We start from the raw sequence: 20,114 nt of genomic DNA on the forward strand, positions 1-20,114 counted from the left end.
GGGAAGGTCAGAGAGAGAGGGAGACACAGAATCCGAAAACAGGTTCTGAGCTAGCTGTCAGCACAGAGCCCAACGCGGGGCTTGAACCCACAAACTGTGAGATCATGACCTGAGCTGAAGTCGGATGCTTAACCGACTGAACCACCCAGGCGCCCCTAAATTTTTCTTAAAAAAAAAAGTGAGAAAGTCACACAATTTCCCAAACCAATAAAGCACTTCCCAGTATAGAAGCATTAGGTTCACATAAAAGCTCTACATACCAATGTCCAGCCTCCCAAATATAGGAGTGTTCTCTCTCTGAAAGACAGTTGTCACAGGGCTACCATTGTCCCACTGGCCACTGAAGAGGTGACAGTAGCACCAGGACACTGGTACCACCAACACAAATGCAACTCTTCTTCCATGATAATGTCTTACATAGGATTTGGGGCGAAGAGAGAAAAGCTAGCCTGGGAATTTCCACATCCTTTATGTCAACATACATGAAATCATATTCTAAATGTCAAACAACTGAGGTAATAACTAACTTGAAAATAACAATGCATTTATAATTTCAGATCACCTGAATTAGTGGAAAATTTTTTATTGAAATGATTTTCACTGGCTCTACTCATATTTCTTATGTTAAAAAAATTTTTTTAATGTTTTATTTATTTCTGAGAGAGAGAGAGAGAGACAGTGTGAGCAGGGGAGAATGAGAGGAGGGAGATTCAGAATCTGAAACAGGCTCTAGGCTCTGAGCTGGCTGTCAGCACACAGCCCAACGTGGGGCTCGAACCCACGAACCGTGAGATCATGACCTGAGCTGAAGTCGGACGCTTAACTGACTGAGCCACCCAGGTGCCCCTCTACTCATATTTCTTAATATGAGGCTGAAACTAAAATGCTTTTTTATTAAAAATAAAATCAGAGAATACTTTGGAAAAATAGAAAAAAAGCATAAATACCTATAATCTGACCATCTATTTCTTTTCCTTCACATATATGTTTGACATAATTGAGATCATAAGTTGTATAATTTTATATCCTTTTTCCACTGTGTTACATGATGAGCATATTACTATATCGCTAAAATTCTTCTAAAACATCTAAGATGACTGCACAATATTTCCATTGATTGGCTTTTCCATAATTTCTCCTTGTTGGCTACTAAAGTGGTTTCTAATTTTTGCTATTTTAAGTACTGCTACAGTGAACATCTTTCAACGTAATTATTTTCCTACATCTCTGATTATTTAATAAAAATTCCTAAAAATGGAATTACAAGCTGAAAAGGCCTGCATGACTTATATTTTAAAAGCTTGGATAAATAATGCCAAAGTTCTCTCCAGAAAATTTTCACCAATTTATATTTCCATCAGCAACATACTCTGCCAGCAGTAAGTATTACTATTAGAGGTTTCTGTTTTTAAGTTTATTTATTTTAAGAGAGAAAGCTAAGTGGGGAGGGGCAGAGAAAAGGAGAGAGAATCCTAAGCAAGCTCTGTGCTGCCAGTATGGAGCCTGATATGCGGCTGGAAGTCAACGGTGAGATCACGATCTGAGCCAAAATTAGAGTCAGACGCTCAAGCGACTGTGCCACCCAGGCACCCCAATTATTATTAGAGTTTTATTAAATCTTTACCCTTCATGTTATTAGATCATACCTGTAACCAAATACTTTCACTGAATTATGAGTAACAACTTTTCTATAAGCATTAAGTTTATATAAGTAAGAAGAGCTGTGTTGATGACCTTCCCGAAACAAGGGCCAGTTCCAACATCCAAATCTAGAATAGCATGGAAGAGTGACAAAAGCACTGAATTGAGAGTGAAAGAACAAAGGTTTGCAGCCTAGCTTTGTCATTATCAGTAGTTCTCTGCCTTCAATTGCTTTACTTCCAAAGCTTCAGTTTCAGCATTAGTAGGACGGAGACAAGAACATAATACCCCTTGTTTTATCAACTTCAACAGGTAGTCATGGGCACACACACATAAAGGTAATATAAGCAACTGGAAGTGCTTGTTATTTAACAGATCAATTCATTTAATCTAAATAGGTCAATTCATTTAACCTTTCTAGAGCATACTGGAACCCCTACCAGCAGTACACGGTTGGAAGGTGCATTAATTCACAGAGCACAACTAGAAATAAACAAGACTAATCTCATGAGGCAGACATGAAAATGAGTCTCATTTCTTCATAACCACTCCACAGAGTCATTTCTTGTTACACTAAACACTAACATTGGAATGTGTTATACCCCTGAGTGCTAGTGCCCATACTTCTCCAGAAGCATCTCCAGAAGCTTAGTAGTACCAGGTACTTATTTACATTGTTTCATTAAATTTCATTTAACATCAGCAGTACCAAATGGTAAGACCAGCACTATTAGCCTCATTTTGCAGACTGTCCAGGTCACACAGGGAATACCTGGCTGAGCCAGCATTCAAACACAGGTGGGTGGGACTCTAAAGCCCCACCTCACGTTGCTTCAAGATTCAAGCCTGCACCTCAGTTGTTAGTCTCCTTTACATCAGCAAGTGACATTCAGATTAAAAATTTACTACTTTAAGGGGCGCCTGGGTTGCTCAGTCAGTGAAGCGTCCAAATTCGGCTCAGGTCATGATCTCACAGTTTGTGGATTCGAGTCCTACATCAGGCTCTGTGCTGACAGCTCAGTGGCTGGAGCCTGCTTCAGATTCTGTGTCTCCCTCTATCTCTGCCCCTCCCCTGCTTATATGCTGTCTCTCTGTCTCTCATAAACAAATGAATGTTAAAAAAAATATTTTCTAATTTACTGTTTTAAAAAGAAAACTATTCCTTTGAACAATTTTCTACCAATTTCTCTGCTGAAAGAGTACTTATTTATAATACAGTACCTTAAAATGAGTCCATAGAGAAGTAAAAAACGGGTTTTTTTTTGAAGTTTTACACATTCAGTCCATTTTGTCTGCATCAATAATAAAAGCATAAAATAAAAATATACTCAAGTATAGGATATGATTCTAACTGCATATATTTGGGGTAAATGTGATATAAAATTCAATTCATTTCACAAGCAATTACTATAATCTAATTCCAACAGTTATTCTAGTACCTCCTTGGCTGTTTCTAGAATTTAAGTTTTGTTGTTTAAGTGGTTTCTCCCATTTTTCTCAAATTCAATTACTTAAAACTGTTTTCTTCTTTGCGTCCAAATTTTGTGTTTCCTATATTAAATTTGTTTCCTCTATATATCTATACCGCTGCCAACTAGAGATAATAAATTCTGAGTGACTGGTCAGGATTTATTTTCATTTTTATATTCTATGTTATTTCCTTATACAACAGAGTATGAATGAAAACAAGTATCTAGAAGACCAATATTTCTTCAATTTTCACCTTGTAGAAGCTGAGTATTAAAATAAAAATAAAGTAAACTCTTGGGCTAGGAGCTCCCTGGCCATATTTCTCTCACTACACTGGGTGTCCCTATGCCCCCTTTCAATCTTTTGTATACACAGTCAACAAAACACTGTATGCACTTGGGAAGCACCTGGCCTGTCAAGGTCCATTCCCAGAATTAGTGATGAACAAAGAACCGAGGGAAAGGCTGAGCAGTGGCTCCCTACCTGCTCTCAAGGGAAGAGGAGCCATATTTTTAGATTTGAACCATTGTCCATTGGGGTCTGCCAGCAATCAGTTGTGTGACTTTAAGAGTGTCAATTAGAATCAGGAAGCTTGGCATCCTGAAAAGACCTCAGCAAGACTTGAGTTGAGGTCTTCATTAACATCCAGATGGAAAAAAGATACAAGGATTTGTAAGTGACTTGGCCAAAATTAAAAGGCTGTTAATGGTGTATTGTATTCAGAGTTCAAGTCCCTTCCAATCCAGTGCACTTTCTACTAAACTGTTATTTACTAGGCATCAGTTTCTTCATCTTAAGAGGTTATGATTACTCTCTCTTTGTTCATTTCCTGTACTGTAGAAAAGACCAAAGAGACAAGAATCTGGTAGCATCTAAAGGGCTAAGAGCACTGGGGTGCCTGGGTGCCTCAGTCGGTTAAGCATCCGACTCTTGATTTCGGCTCAGATGATGGTCTCGTGGTTCCATGAGATTAAGCTCCGTGCTCTTAGCACAGAGCCAGTTGGAATTTTCTTTCTCCTTCTCTCTTTCTGTCCCTTCCCCTCCCCTCTCTCTTCCTCTCTCTCTCTCTCAAAATAAACAAATAAACTTAAAATGCTAAAAGCACAAATCAAAAGTATTACCAGGTCTTGTCCTCATCCAACCCTATCACTCCTGAAAATTAGCCTGATTATATAATGAAAGCATTCAACCTGTCACTTCCTCAAAGATATCAGTATGAATCCAATACAACACGCCTTTAATCTGCAATTTACCAGTAGACTTCCGATCAATAATCACTACATGTGTTGTGCCTCCGGCTTTGAACAGCAGGTATCAAAATTTCAATCATCAGGTAGATCAGAGTTTACAATCAGGGAATCCAGTGTTGTACATAGCCCACAAATGTGTTTTGATCTATACAATTATTTTTTAAATAGCAAATTTAACATTAAATACATTAAAATCCAGATTTTCAGCATCTCTTGAATGCTCCCCAAGAATATTACCCCTTCAAAAAAAAAATTACCCCCCATCGAGATTAAAACAAAAACTTTTAAAAGTTAAAAAAATAAACAAATAAAAAGGATATTATCCCTCAGAAGATCCAAGGACACCAAGCCACTTCCTCACACAGCAACTAGCAACTGGAGCTGAGCGGCAACTGCTACCTTCAGACTGGTCACATGCAGTCCAGTTCACCAAGGTCTGTCCTGCTCTTTACCATGGGCACCTGAGCTGGAGATCCCGAGGTATATGCTCACAAGAGAACTAATATCTGTTTACTCTTTTTTGGCCAATTTTTTCTGGTGTTGTTATTCACCAGCTATGTGCTTCGGGCAATATATTAACCACAAAGCCTCGGGTGCTCACGTGTTCAACGGGGTTAATACCACCTATATCACAGGACCACGAAGAGTGAAGGAAATATGATATACAAAAACATTTAACGAGGGTCCCTGAGTGGCTCTGTGGGTTAAGTATCCGACTTTTGATTTCAGCTTAGGTCATGAGCTCACAGTTCTTGAGTTCAAGCCCTGCGTCAGGCTCTGCACAGTCAGCTTGGGATTCTCTCTCTTTCCCTCTGTCCCTCCTCCGCTCACACATGCACGCTCTCTCTCTCAAAATAAATAAAACATTTTTAAAAATTTAAAAATTATTAAATTTAGCACAAACTGAAATATGTTAACTTTTGGGTCAAAACTTCTAAAAACCCTCAAACTCACAGAAAACACAAAGTTGGAGCTCCTCCCACATGCAATGGGACAAAATTCCTAATATTATAATATAGTGTCTGTGGCTTTATCCTTAATAATAAGGCCTATACATACAAATAACAAGTTTCCAGCAAATTCTCTCACCTTAATATATACAAATCCACCGAACTGCAAGTTTCTAAAGTCCTCAGTCATGAGTCCACAAACAAAACAACCCCCCCCCCCCACACACACACACACGTACAAAGAAATATTTAACGTGACAGATGAGACCATGAGCTTCAGCAGGGGCCACATTCATTCTTCAATATCCCGCTGCCTCGCATAGTGAAGGCACACTGAAGCTATGACTCAAGGGCTAGCATCTCTCTGAAGTCTCTTCAGAGGGTCCCCATCCACATCACAAAGAAGAGTGAAGATCCCAAAGTCGAGCAGATAATCCCCTCTATTCATAGCTCCAACAGATGCAAAACCTCAAGGAATTTATTTAACTTCTCTGTGCTCTAGTTTCCTCATCTGTAAAATCAGGATGCTAACACCTTTCTGTACAGGAATGAGATAATGCATTTAACACAATGCCAGCATGAAGTTAAGTGTTCATTAGCTACTCTATCAGGGTTCCCCTTTGTGCACTACAGTACCCCATGGGGACTGCTGTCATGGTAGCTGTAGTACTTTACTATAGTTCACCAGCACATACTTCTGTCTCCCCGACTGGAATGTCAACTACCTCAGGGTGGGCACCTGATTTTCTCTTTGCCTCCCCAGGGTCTTCCATTTTCCCTCTCACTGCTGAATGAAACACAGATTCTCAAAGCATTTAACTACAAAACGTATGAGCAGAAACTGGACATGAACTCTCTTAACTGACACTGAAGCCCTCACTAACTCTGACCCCCGACTGACCCTCCAATTTGTCTCCCCACTAAAAGAAGCAATGGCTTTATTTAGTCTGGTCTACTCACCACTCTAAAACCATCACAGGCATTTCATCTTTGCATCTCACACTATCATTTCAGGGGTCCCTGTATCAGGCCCTTCATCCATTAAATATTCACAACACTCCATGAGGTCAATATTATCCCCCTATCCCAACCCATACTGGAGGAAAATAATGATTAGAATTAAGAAACTTGCCAAAGGTCAAAGAGTAAGAGGAGGGACAAGGAAATGAACCCAGAGTTCAGGTTATCCTCTATAGAAAGTATTCCATCCGCATATTCAAAGCTGAACTGACCCACCTATCACATTCTTGCCTTGGAAGATCACAGACTCCTCTACATTTAAAGGACGAGCTGTGCCATTCATTGTGACATTCATATTTTTTTCTCTTGTAGTTATCTCGATATGTACTTGCATATAGAGTGTTATGTGAAAGAAGGCAAAACACATAATGAAGAAAAGTGTACATGTAGGACATCAGACAGACCTGGGTTTGAATCCTGTCTCTTTCTGGTACCAGACGTGTAATTTATCCTGAGTCTTCCTAATCTGTAAATTGAGGTTAAAATCATTAAATAAGAGAAACCGACTTATAGTTTCAGTACACAGTAAATAAGAAAAGTTAACCGTACATTATGATGCATTACTTGACCACAGCACATTCCTCAAAAGCTAATGACCCCCCCCCAACCGTGCCATCACAGTATCACAGAATAAACCTTCACACAGTGTACTTATCACTCGATCTTGGAATTATTTCCTTATCTCTCTCACTAAATTGAGCTCCCTGCAGCCAAGGACTGAGTCTTATTTATCTATAAACTATCTAGCATGGTACCTGCTATATATTTATCCATATATATATTTACATACATATATATACTTATATACATATGCATACATATGTATACACCCACATAACACACACTCAGTATATGTTTGCTAAGTGAAATTACTACAGATATAATGAGCATTTATCAGGATTCCAGAAAAGAAATCTTTTCCAATCGGGGTTGTCTCAAGTTGGTTGAGGGAGACAGATTTAAGCTGGGCCCTGAGTAACATCTCAATAGGTGGGAAGAGAAAAGGAGAAAGAAACCTAGGCAGGGAGAATGTCCTACCAAAAAAAAAAAAAAAAAAGACAAAGAGAAAAACCAAGGCGATTTGAAGTCATACTTATCTAAAGTAAAGGATCAGGGTAGGGAATTACGGAAGGGGACTTTTTCAAGCATTGCTGGAGCCAGATCAAGAGGCGTAGAGGAATGTGAGGACAGCATGGCATCACAGCAGTTGAAAGTAGACAGGAGCACAAAGTTAAATGACAAAGGGGCCACGAGCATGCCTCACAGGCCCCAGCAAACTTGCAAGAGTGTAAACTGGAAAAGATGAACACAATTATCAATGCTTCATCAAGAACTCTTTCAGCAATGGGGCGCCTGGGTGGCTTAGTCGGTTAAGCGGCCGACTTTCGCTTAGGTCGTGATCTCGCGGTTCGTGGGTTCGAGCCCCGCGTCGGGCTCTGTGCTGACTGCCAGTTCAGAGCCTGGAGCCTGTTTCAGGGTCTGTGACTCCCTCTCTCTCTGACCCTCCCCTGCTCATGCTGTCTCTCTCTGTCTCTCTCTGTCTCTCCTAGAAATAAATAAAACATTATAAAAAAAAAAAAACTCTTTCAGCATTGACTACGCACCTTGTGTGGACTCAAAGAATGAGGAATATAACATGGTGCCAACTTTTCGTGTTCCTGTAAGTTCTTAAATTAGTAATCCACCCTCTTTTGCTTGTGAAAAATAGAATGAGAACGATCACTTTGTTTTAACTGATGTGATTTGTAACATGATTCTTTTGCACAATGCCAAGTACTGTGTGACAGGCTTCAAAAACTACTTCCATTCGTTGGGATTAAAATTTTAACCAATTTCTGAGTCAACTTTTGGGTCCCTGGTTAAAGTAATACTCTTGTTTAACGTACTTTTTTTTTTCTTAGCCTTATCCAGAGCTAGAAGAGTCTGCCACGCTCATAACAAAAAGCTGAATCAAAGTCCCAGCAGCGTTCCAGCTAGACAAAAAAAAGTTTTGTGGGCTGCTTACCCCTTTGGGGAACTGGGAGGAGGGGCCCTAGGAAACAGGGACCACACAAACAATGCTTAAAAACTTAATTTTCGTGTTATGAAGATTAGGATACCTAGATGCTGCCGAGTAGTAGGGCCAGAAACTGCCGGAGCCAACCCATCCCCCTCCCAACACTACGCAGCCCACAGGCTTCTCCTCCCGCAATCACACACCCAGCTGTCAGGCTCGCAGCAGCCTCCAGCTCTGGAAAGGACCAGGAAACGGATGCTCAATGTAGAAGACCTGATCAAGGGCCAGGCGGACTACCCTCCGGGGCAGCACCCAGAGCGGAGGAGTGAGGAGGGCCTCCAGGCTCCACGGGTGGGCTGACGGGAGAGTGAGCGAGGGGACTAGTGGCTGGGGCAACCTTTACCTGAAGCTGCTGCCACACTACGGGCCGGGTGGGCCCCGGGACACGTTCCTGAGGGAAGAGCCCGGCTTCCCCGCGCCTCCCGGCCCCCTGCCCCGGGCTCCTCACTCTCGGACTCCTTGGGGACTGGCGCTCTTCCCGGCCGGCTCAATTCCCGCTTTCCCAGCTCGCCCTCATGCCCGCACTGCTCGCCGCCGCCGGCCAGCCGAGCAGCAGCCCTGTTGCCCCGAGCCGCGCCACGACCCGGAACCGCACCCCGCGCACCGGAAGTCCCCGAGTGGGAGGAAGCCGCTGGCTGGGGACGTAGTGCGCAAGCCCCAGAGCAGAGAGCAAGGAGTGAAGTCCTCCCGGGGGGCGGGGCCGAACGAGAGGACTTGCGCATGCGCTGCACTTCTGTGGTCTGGCTAAGGCCCGAGTCCGAGATTAGCTGAGAATCTGGTACACGCACCAACCCGTGCATTTGCGTCGGATAGAAATCAACATTAGCATTCTCCTTCAAATCCCCTTCTCTTTAATCCATAGAAAAAAAGTCCTCGATTCATCCAGAAATGAGTGATGAGGCAGCTTTGCCTCTGGGTCACAAAGACTTGGGACTTGGGTTCAAATGCCAACTGTAACCAGCGTATTCTCAGAAAAGACCCCTCTCCTCGCTGACTCTCAGTTTCCTCATCCATACAGTAGTTCCAATTTTAGAGTATTCCGGTGAGAATCGAATGGGATGATGCTTTTAAAGCACTGAGCACAGGGCCTGACACAGAAATACCTAGTAAACGGTAGTCATTACCCTTATTATCTGTAAAGTGGAAAGACTTCTCTTCCTCAAGAACTGCAAAGAATTGGGTCTCAACTATACTTCCACAAAAGTAAATGAAAAAAATTTTTTTTAAGAACTGAAGGAAGGTTTCCACTAGACAAGAGGACTGGCACGGAACAGGAGCTCACTGCTGGGGGTGTCTCTCCTGACAGAATCAATGGGGAAAGCCACGGGGAAGGGAAAGATGGACCCAAGTGGTGCAGTGATATGTTCTCTCTCCTGAGAAAGAGTCCAGAAAGCCTCTCAAAAATGCAGCTTAGCAAAAGAAAGAAAAAAAAAACCAAGGCGGAATTTCAGCCCTGGAGCATCATTACACAATATTAAAGTCACCAACAAATACACCATGGATCCTCCCCATCTATTAAAATATGTGATTGATGTAACTTATACAGACGGGGGAAAAAGCACCTTAATACCCAAATGCGCTCTTGCGCACACAGCACCACAGTTCCGCTGGGTACCGGTTGGAGGCACTCTGCTAAAGCAAAGTGTGTGAACAAGGTCTGAAAATCCAAGGTCACCAGGTCACCTCCTAAATATTAATCTTCATTTTCACTTCCCTTTTGAGCTCTAGCCTGAAGCACAGCTGCTGTTTGTCCCTCCGACACATAAAAACTCAACCTATCTAAAACTGAAATCAACTGGACCCCCTAAAGTTTGACAGGTTCTAAGGAATTGTACCTCTTACAAGTTTTGTGACTTCATTCTCCAACAACCCCTCTAAATTTCCTTATCTGTAAAATGGAAAGACAAAAGTCCTAATTAATCTCATTGAGCTGTCATGAGGATTAAATGCATTAATGCATGTAACTTGCACAGAGTAGAGTCTGCCACATAGCTAGTCAGTAAACATACTGAGTGCATATGTATTAAGTTTATCCTGGGCACTGGAGATTCGGTGGTGAAAAAAACAGACAGGGACTCCACCCTCATGAAACTTACAGTTAAGTTTGATTGAATTTGAAAGAATAGGCAAATCGGAAGGCAGGGAAATATAAGATTTCAAGGACAATGTTGGGGACCCCAGTTGAGAATGGAGACTGAATTTATGGTAATACTACTATAGTGGTTTCTGTGGTTGTTCTAAAACTGTTAGTTTCAAAAGTCAAGATACAGGCACACAAAGAGTAAGCAATTAGGTTAATCCAAGGAAGCAGTTTTGCCAGACAGCTGTGATGGGGTCAAAGAATTTAAGACTTTAGCTTTTAAGAATGCTTAGAAAAGGGGCACTTGGCTGGCTCAATAGGTCAGCATGCAACTCTTGATCTCAGGGTTGTGGGTTTCAGTCCTAAGTTGGCTGTAGAGGTCATTTAATAATAAAATTTTTAGGGGTGCCTGGGTAGCTCAGTCAGGTAAGTGACCGAGCAACTCTTTGATTTCAGGTCATGATTTTGCTGTTGGTGAGACCGAGCCCCATGTCGAGCTCTGTGCTGACATTAAAGAGTATGCTTGGGATTTTCTTTCCAACTCCCTCTCTACTGCTTCTCCCCTTCTCAAAATAAATAAACTTAAAAAAAATTTTTTTAAGTAAAATACTTAAAATTTTTTTTAACATTTATTTATTTTTGAGAGATGGAGAGAGACAGAGCATGAGTGGGGGAAGGCCAGAGAAAGAGGGAGATGCAGAATCTGAATGAGGCTCCAGGCTCTGAGCTGTCAGCACAGAGCCCGATGTGGGGCTTGAACCCACAGACTGTGAGATCATGACCTGAGCTGAAGTAGGACACTCAACCAGGTGAGCCACCCAGGTGCACCAAAAAGTAAAATATTTTTTTTTGTTTTTTTTGTTTTTTGTTTTTTACAAATAGTTTATTGTCAAATTAGTTTCCACATAACACTCAGTGCTCATCCCCACAAGTGTCCTCCTCCATGCCCATCCCCCCCCCCACATCCATCAGNACTATTTGTAAAAACAATAAAAAATAAAAAAAATAAAAGTAAAAACTGGTGTGCCTGGGTGGCTCAGTTGGTCAAGCATCCAACTCTTGATCTCAGCTCAGGTTTTGCTCTCAGGGTCATGAGTTCAAGCCCTGGGTTGGGGTCCGTGTCACCTCCCCTTCCCCCCAAAGGGCTTAAAACAAAGGGCTACAGAATGGATGCTGGATAGGTAAGCAAGAGAATTCCAGAAAGACTCATGTCACTGACCTGCAAGTCCCAGAACATATGCAATGGAGGTCAAGGCACAAAGATGGAGGTTATCTTCAGAGATGGCTATCTTACTAACCTCAGATGAAGAGCCATGTGAGAGTGAGGTCCTGGCGGAAGTAGAATGGAAGAAAAAGTTATTGAAAGTGAGGCAAAGAACTGAGATGCCACGTGGACAGCTATAGCTCCCAGGATGGTGGATAGAGATAGGGTGAAAAGGAAACCAACTGGAATGGCTTTGGGAAGGTAGGTAGATCAAGAGGAAAGACGACAGACCAACCACATGGCTTAGCCTCTAGGAAGTGGGAGTTATATCAGGGGGTAGGAGTGTCATTAAAAAGCAAAGTATATTGACCTCTCTCCTGGCCCAGGAGTACATGGAGGTAGGATCATGACAGCTGATAAGCAGAAAAATTATATTTTTACAACATGTTGATGGTGCTGGGCCAGGGGCCGGCTGGGAGACTCCAGGAGACATGAGCGAAGAGAGACCAGTACTTCAGCACCCCCAGGACAATCAGGTTCTAACTGGGAAGGAGGCCATGGTAGAGGATGGCGGTTCCTTTTCTTCCAGTCCCCAGTACTAGAATGGGGGAAATGGACAGAAGTTCAAAGACACCCTTTGGCTATATGGCCTTCAATAAGTTATTTGCCTTCTCTATATCTAAGTTCCTTCATCTAGGTTGTTGTGAGGATTCAATGAGGTGATGTGTGGACACTGCCTAGAACATCATCTGGCATATTGAAAGTGTTCTGTAAATGCCAGCTCTTATGGCATGGCTCATGAAGATGGGTAGCAAGCATCAGATCCCTTATGCATTTGCATTCCTTATTTCCCGCTCAAACCACAGTTGTCTTGTTCCCTTCCACTCAGTAAACTCCCTCCTTCTTCTTCCTTCTCCTCCCCTCCTCCTACTCCCCTTTTCTTTCACCTTCTCCTTCTTCTCCCTGGCTTAAAACAACCACCATTTATTATTTCTTATAATTTTGTGGGTTGGTGGGCAGTTCGTCTGCCAGTCTTGCCTTCCGGTCAATAGCAGCCAGAATGGTTGGAAGATCTAAGATGGCTGGAGATGTTCCTCAGGGCACCTTGTGTCCTCTTTAGTGGTTATCTTAGGTTTTTACACAACATGTGGCAATATTATAAAAGGATAAACTCCAATGTGATTTTAAAACACACGCACACCTGCACACACACACACACACACACACACACACACGTTATAACTATTTCTAAGTATAGTCTATTCGTTCTTCAATATCCGAGTCACATACTGCTTCCTCCAGGAAGCTTTCCCAGATCACCTCTCCCTATTGGGCCACACAAAGAGCCTCATTCTCTGTGTTCAACATTTATCACATTTTCTATTCTTTCAATATATATCTGTCCCCTTGACGGGCCACAAGGAAATGAATGTTTGTTATTTCTTCTTCTACACTAAAATCTTAAAACACCATAACCACTTGGTAAAATGCATGTTAAATGAAAAGATGCTCAAAACATGCACATGAATTGAAGCAATAGAAAATCTTATTTTGTGTAAGCAGAATTTGCACATGGAAAATACCACTTTGCCAAGCCTATGACAACAGGCTGAGCCTAAACATAATAGGATGAAAGTAATGCTCTTTCAAGCCCTGCCAGAGCTGTGGGAAAACAGAAGCACCTTCTAGTTTCTCAGCAAATGTGTGTTCTTAATATTTTATATATGTGAATATGTTTCCCTGCTATTTCCCCAATTTTGGTTTCTTCTCCTTTTGAAATATATTTTTTCTACCCATAGGGAAAACATAGGCATTTATACTCTGATGGTACAAAGCAATTTCAGGACAACAGTAAATTAGGTGTCAAAAATTCATTCAAACTATTTTAAGGAAGCTCCCAAGGAGGGTACAATTTCAGAGCAATATGGTATTTTTTTTTCAAATTAAAATAACATAAATGTGAAGAATTTTTTAAATTTTTCTTAATGTATTATTTATTTCTGAGAGAGAGAGAGAAAAAAAGACAGCATGAGCAGGGAAGGGTCAGAAAGAGAGGGAGATACAGAATCTGAAGCAGCTCCAGGCTCTGAGCTGGCTGTCAGCACAGAGCCCGACAGGGGGCTCGAACCCACAAACTGCGAGATCATGACCTGAGCCAAAGCTGGACGCTTAACCAACTGAGCAACGCAGGCGCCCCAATGTGAAGAATTTTTTAAAGCAAAAATATTGTTTACAATAAGTTGTGTTTGGTGGGCAGAAGGGAAGCACCACAGTAACGAGCCAGAAAATCTTAAGACAACTCTTTGTGGAGATACTGTTTAGGTACAGATCAGTTCTGGGGGGTCAGAAGAGATCTGTTGTTTTGGGGCTGAGTATTATTTCTGGTGACTATCCCTATTTAGATACCCAGGGTGAAAATGAAACATCTGGCCAGAATTCTATAGCATCTCTCTGGCTACATTTAATATATAATTGTAGTCCTTACCCCAAATCCAGGCCCTGTAACCAGCTGCTAATACTATCTTTTCTGGCTCTAAAGGTTAGCTAGTACTGTGAGTGCCAACTCCTAAATTAATTGATGTTAACAGGACTTAGGATGTAAAAAAACAGACTCATATGTTTTGTCGAAAGCAACTTCTAAGAATGCATAATTAACAGTGTCTCCATTAATATACAGTATGTTCAACAGTGAGACACCACTATCATAAATAAAGGTAGACATGGATAAATTTATAATTAAAAATGCATTAGAAATTACAAGCATAATTTATTTACTAATGTGCACTGGAATAAATTTTATGTGTAATATTTTAAAACAGGGCATTAATAAATAATAGTGAACATAAAATGTTTTTGCAGCTAAAAATATTTCAATAAATATTAGTAAGTTAAATGTGCTGCAGAGTCATAATTGCTATGAAGTAAAGTTTATAGAACACAATCACAATATAGAGGACTGGTTCTTGGGTATATTCAAAATATCAGAAACAAATGTCTTTCTTCAAAGCTGACAAGTAGGTTTTTCAAAGTAGTGCCAGCAAATGTTTTAAAAATAAAAGCTTAGGACATCCGAATAGTGAATAATTGCCCATTGCTTGAGAAAACTAAGATCTTTCTTATCAAGCATATTACAGATTAGCACATTCAACACTTACCCATCTGTTTGTTTTGGTGCACGCTCATTTGGAGCAATTTCTCCCACCTGAGAATTCCTATAGGTCTCTTTTGAAGCTTTCACTTAAAAATTGACCTTAGCTTGCACTGTGGTTTTGCTCTGTCAAGGGCAAACAATTCCTAGGGGGCAGGCACTGTTCTAAGTGCTCACATATTTTATTGACTCCACGCTCTTAACCACTTCACTCTGCTGACTCTATTATTTTATTTTATTTTTTAAATGTTTATTTATTTATTTTGAGTGAGAGAGTGAGAGTGAGCACATACACTGGGGAGTGAAAGAGAGAGAGGGAGAGAAAGAATCCCAAGCAGGCTCCACACTGTCAGCACAGAGACTGATGTGGGGCTGGAACTCACAAACCATGAGATCATGACTTGAGCGGAAACCAAGGATTGGATGCCTACCTGACTGAGCTACCCAGGCGCCTTCTGACTCTATTATTTTAGTCTTATATTTATTTCACTTTCCAAGTGTTCACATGTGTTTTTGATGAGACTGTAAGTCTCACAATGCATAGCAGTAAGTCTGATGCATAGCAGTCTTTGTTTGACTTCTCTCAAAAGACAGCTTATGCTCAGGTATAGAGCGGTATTGGTATTTGGTTTTTTTCCCCCAGGTAGGACCAGCTTTGACTGATAGCAAAGAATGACACCCATCATTGGTTGAATTGTATTTTTAAAAATTTTTTTAATTTTGTTAATGTTTATTTATTTTCAAGACAGATAGAGAAACAGAAAGCAAGCAGAGGAGGGGCAGAGAGAGAGTGAGGCACAGAATCTGAAGCAGGCTCCAGGCCCTGAGCTGTCAGCACAGGGCCCAACGCAGGGCTTGAACCCACAAACAGCAAGATAATGACCTGAGCTGAGTTGGACAGTTAACCATCTGAGTCACGCTGGAGCTCCTACTTTCTTTTTCATTTTTAAAAAGATTTTATTACTATACACTTAGCCAACCACAAAGAAATATTTAGCTATATAGCTAATATATAGCTAATATAGATTTAGCTATATATATTTAGCTTTACTTTATAAAGTTATTGAAAATTACGTCTTAGTCTTCAAAAATGCATTTGCAGAAGTTTCAGGAAAATTACAGAAACGCTACCCTAAGTCTGCACACATTGGAAGTAGCTGGATAAAAAATTAACAAAATTAATTAATTTTAATGTTCCCAAAACAATCCATATTTTTGGCTATGTTAGTTTCTTTTAATTTATTTTTTCAGCTCTAATGTAAAATCTATTGTTTTTTAAATTTAAATGCAATGATTCATCACTTACATGTAGCACCCAGTGCTCATCCCAACAAGTGCCCACCCCCCATTTAGCCCATCCCCCGACTCAACAGCCCAACAGCAACATTCAGTTTGTTCTCTGTATTTAAGGGTCTCTTATGGTTTGTATCCCTCTCTGTTTTTATATTATTTTTGCTTCCCTTCTCTTATGTTCATCTGTTTTGTATCTTAAATTCCAAATGAGTGAAATCATATGATATTTGTCTTTCTCTGACTGACTTATTTTGCTTAGCATAATACAGTCTAATTCTACTCACATTGTTGCAAATGGCAAAATTTCATTCTTTCTGACCGCCAAGCAATATTCCATTGTGTGTGTATATATATATGTATATATACATATACATGTACACTTATATATACATATACATATATGTGTGTGTATATATATATATATATATATAAACATACACCACATCTCCTTTTTAAAAAATTTTTAATGTTTGGGGCGCCTGAGTGGCTCAGTCATTTGGGCATCCAACTTCGGCTCAGGTCGTGATCTCATGGTTCATGGGTTCAAGTCCCATGTCAGGCTCTGTGCTGACTGCCTGCTCAGAGCCTGGAGCCTGTTTTGGATTCGGTGGCTCCCTCTCTCTCTGACCCTCCTCTGCTCACACTGTCTCTCTCTCTCAGAAATAAAAAAAAATTTAATGTTTATTTTTGAGAGAGAGAGAGAGAAACAGTGTGAAAGGGGGAGGGGTAGAGAGAGAGGGAGACAGAATCTGAAGCAGGCTCCAGGCTCTGAGCTGTCAGCACAGAGCCTAACATGGGGCTCAAACTCACAAACTGTGAAATCATGACCTGAGCTGAAGTCTGATGCTTAACTGACTGAGCCACCCAGGTACCCCATACCACATCTTCTTTATCCTTTCATCAGTCAATGGACATTTGGGCTCTTTCCATACTTTGCCTATTGCCAATAGTGCTGCTATAAACATTGGGGTGAATATGCCCCTTTGAATCAGCACTCCTGTGTCCTTTAGATAAATACTCAGTAGTGCAATTGCTGGGTCTAGGATAGTTCTATTTTTAACTTTTTGAGGAACCTCCATTCTGTTTTCCAGAGTGGCTGCACCAGTTTGCATTCCCACCAGCAATGCAAAAAGGATTGAACCTTATTCTGTGCCTGGCACAGATATGCCTGATGCCTTTATATACCTAATCTGATTTAATCCTCACAACAATCTAATAAATAAATAGTAGTCTTCTTATCCCCATTTAATGAATGAAGTAACGGACTTTGAGAAAGATGAAATCAGTTCCTCAAGATCATACAGCTAGTAACTGGCTGACTCGGAAGCCCCAAGCTCCCAATAATAATCTGCAGCCCCTGTTCCTAAAATACCACAACCTTTCTCAAAATCATCACCATCTCACAATCCTTTCAGGTAGATTCCCCCACCCCCTTGATAGATAATCTAAGTCCTTCCTCTTTCCATTTTAGATAATTCCCTCATATACTATCCTGAGTAGACAAGAACTGATGTTTAAAACACACGAGCAATATCCCGTTAGTTATTTGAAGATGGCTGTTTTTGTCTAGACCTTTCTTTTCTCCATGATAGGGTATAAATAACCTCAACTCCTTTAGGTTTTTCTCATAGGGACTCCTTTCTAAGGTATTCCACCCTACATACCATATCCCTAGAATAGATTTGGATTTTCCTTATCTCAATTCATTATCATCACCTTCAATGAGCATTTATTAAGCACCCACATGTGCATACTATCTGTGCTGGAATTTATACAATCCAGGAAAACCAAAGTTGCCCTGGCACTAAGCTTAGTTGTCCTAGCATTAAGAAGATGTCTGGTCACAAAAAAAACAGACACATAGACCAATGGAATAGAATAGAGAACTCAGAATTGGACCCACAAATATATGGCCAACTAATCTTTGACAAAGCAGGAAAGAGTATCCAATGGAAAAAAGACAGCCTCTTTAACAGATGGTGCTGGGAGAACTGGACAACAACATGCAGAAGAATGAAACTAGATCACAATAGTAAACTCAAAATGGATAAAGGACCTGAATGTGAGACAGGAAACCAACAAAACCCTAGAGGAGAAAGCAGGAAACAACCTCCTTGACCTCAACCACAGCAATTTCTTACTTGACACATCCCCCCCAAAGGCAAGGGAATCAAGAGCAAAAATGAACTATTGTGACCTAATCAAGATAAAAGCCTTCTGCACGGCAAAGGAAACAATCTGTAAAACTAATAGGCAAGTGATGGAATGGGAAAAGATAGTTGCAAATGACATATCAGATAAAGGGCTAGTATCCAAAATCTATAAGGAACTCACCAAACTCCACACCTGAAAAACAAATAATCCAGTGAAGAAATGGGCAGAAGAAATGAACAGACACTTCTCCAAAGAGGACAGCCAGATGGCCAACAGACACATGAAACGATGCTCAGCGTCCCTCCTCATCAGGGAAATACAAGTCAAAACCACACTGAGATACCACCTCATGCTGGTCAGAGTGGCTAAAATGAACAAATCAGGAGACTATAGATGCTGGCGAGGATGTGGAGAAATGGGCACCCTCCTCCACTGCTGGTGGGAATGTAAACTGGAGCAGCCCCTCTGGAAAACAGTGTGGAGATTCCTCAAAAAATTCGCAATAGAACTGCCCTATGACCCAGCAATAGCACTGCTAGGAATTTACCCAAGAGATACAGGAGTGCTGATCCGTAGGGGCACATGTACCCCAATGTTCATAGCAGCACTCTCAACAATAGCCAAAACACGGAAAGAGACTAAGTGTCCATCAACGGACAAATGGATCAAGAAGATGTGGTTTATCTATACAATGGAATGCGAAAGAATGAAATCCGGGCATTTGTAGCAACACAGATGGAACTTGAGGGTGTTATGCTGAGCAAAATAAGTCAGGCAGAGAAGGACAGATACCATATGTTTGCACATATAGGTGGATTAGTAGGAATTTAACGGAGGACCGTCGGGGAGAAGAAGGGGCAAAACAGTTGGGGAGTGGGAGGGAGGTAAACCATGAGAGGCTCTTGAATGCCGAGAACAAACTGAGGGCTGATGGGGGTTGGGGGGAGGAGAAGAGGGGTGATGGGTATGGAGGAGAGCACTTGTTGGGATGAGCACTGGGTGATATGGAAACCAACTTGACAATAAACTATGAAAGAAAAAATAAATAAATAAATAAATAAATAAATAAAATTTAAAAAAAAGAAGATGGCTGGGCCTCAAATAGTGTTGTTTTATTTTATTTTAAATTCTTTGAGAGAGAGTGTGTGCACACACTCAAGAAAGGGAGAGGGGCAGAGGGGGAAAGAGAGAGACTATTTTTTAAATTTTTAAAAATGTTTTACTTAGTTTTCAGAGAGAAAGATACAGAGTATATTCGAGCCACTGAGGGGCAGAGAGAGAGGGAGACACAGAATTGAAAGCAGACTTCAGACTCTGAGGTGTCAGCACAGAGCCGCTTGCAGGGCCTGAACTCGTAAACCTCGAGATCATGACCTGAGCCAAAGTCAGACACTTAACCAACGGAACCACCCAGGTGCCCCAAGAGAGAGAATCTTAACCAGGCTCCACACTCAGCACAGAACCCAGCATGGGCCTCAATGCCAAAACCTTGGGGGATGCCGGGATGGCTCAGTCAGTTAAGCGTCCAACTCTTGATTTCAGCTCAGGTCACGATCTCACAGTCATGAGATGGAGCCCCAAGTTGGGCTCTGCACTAACAGCATGTAGCCTGCTTTGAATTCTTTCTCTCCTTCTCTGCCTGCCCCTCCCCCAACACACATGTGCACACATATGCTCTCTCTCTCAAAATAAATAAATAAACATTTAAAAATAAAAATCTCACAACCCTGGATCATGACCGGAGCCTAAATCTAGAGTTGGATGCTCAACCCACTAAGCCACCCAGGCACCCCCAAATACTGTCATTTTAAAACCTTCCTGATTCTATCATCTTCCCAGCCCACCCAA

The 20,114-nt window shown here is 41.3% G+C and overlaps 1 protein-coding gene across 6 annotated transcripts in view; it reads right to left on the bottom strand.

Annotated features, from left to right (window-relative positions):
• MAPKAP1 (MAPK associated protein 1) overlaps positions 1–8,987 on the bottom strand; it is a 238,696-nt gene extending 229,709 nt beyond the window's left edge. For 2 of the 6 annotated variants that reach the window (XM_077768238.1, XM_077768233.1), the window contains exons 1-2: positions 8,731–8,987; positions 6,736–6,797 (exon numbers count right to left, since the gene is read on the bottom strand). The gene's annotated coding sequence lies outside the window, so the exon portion shown is untranslated. Of the gene's footprint in view, positions 1–6,735; positions 6,798–7,935; positions 7,955–8,730 lie in introns of those variants that run through there. The other 4 variants (XM_077768236.1, XM_077768234.1, XM_077768240.1 and 1 more) reach the window with 4 other exon arrangements.
• Between the last annotated feature and the right edge of the window lie 11,127 nt (positions 8,988–20,114).

The sequence above is a fragment of the Crocuta crocuta genome, unplaced genomic scaffold, assembly GCF_008692635.1.
Source record: "Crocuta crocuta isolate KB4526 unplaced genomic scaffold, BGI_CrCroc_1.0 scaffold35, whole genome shotgun sequence".
In the NCBI taxonomy this organism is placed as follows: Eukaryota; Metazoa; Chordata; class Mammalia; order Carnivora; family Hyaenidae; genus Crocuta; species Crocuta crocuta.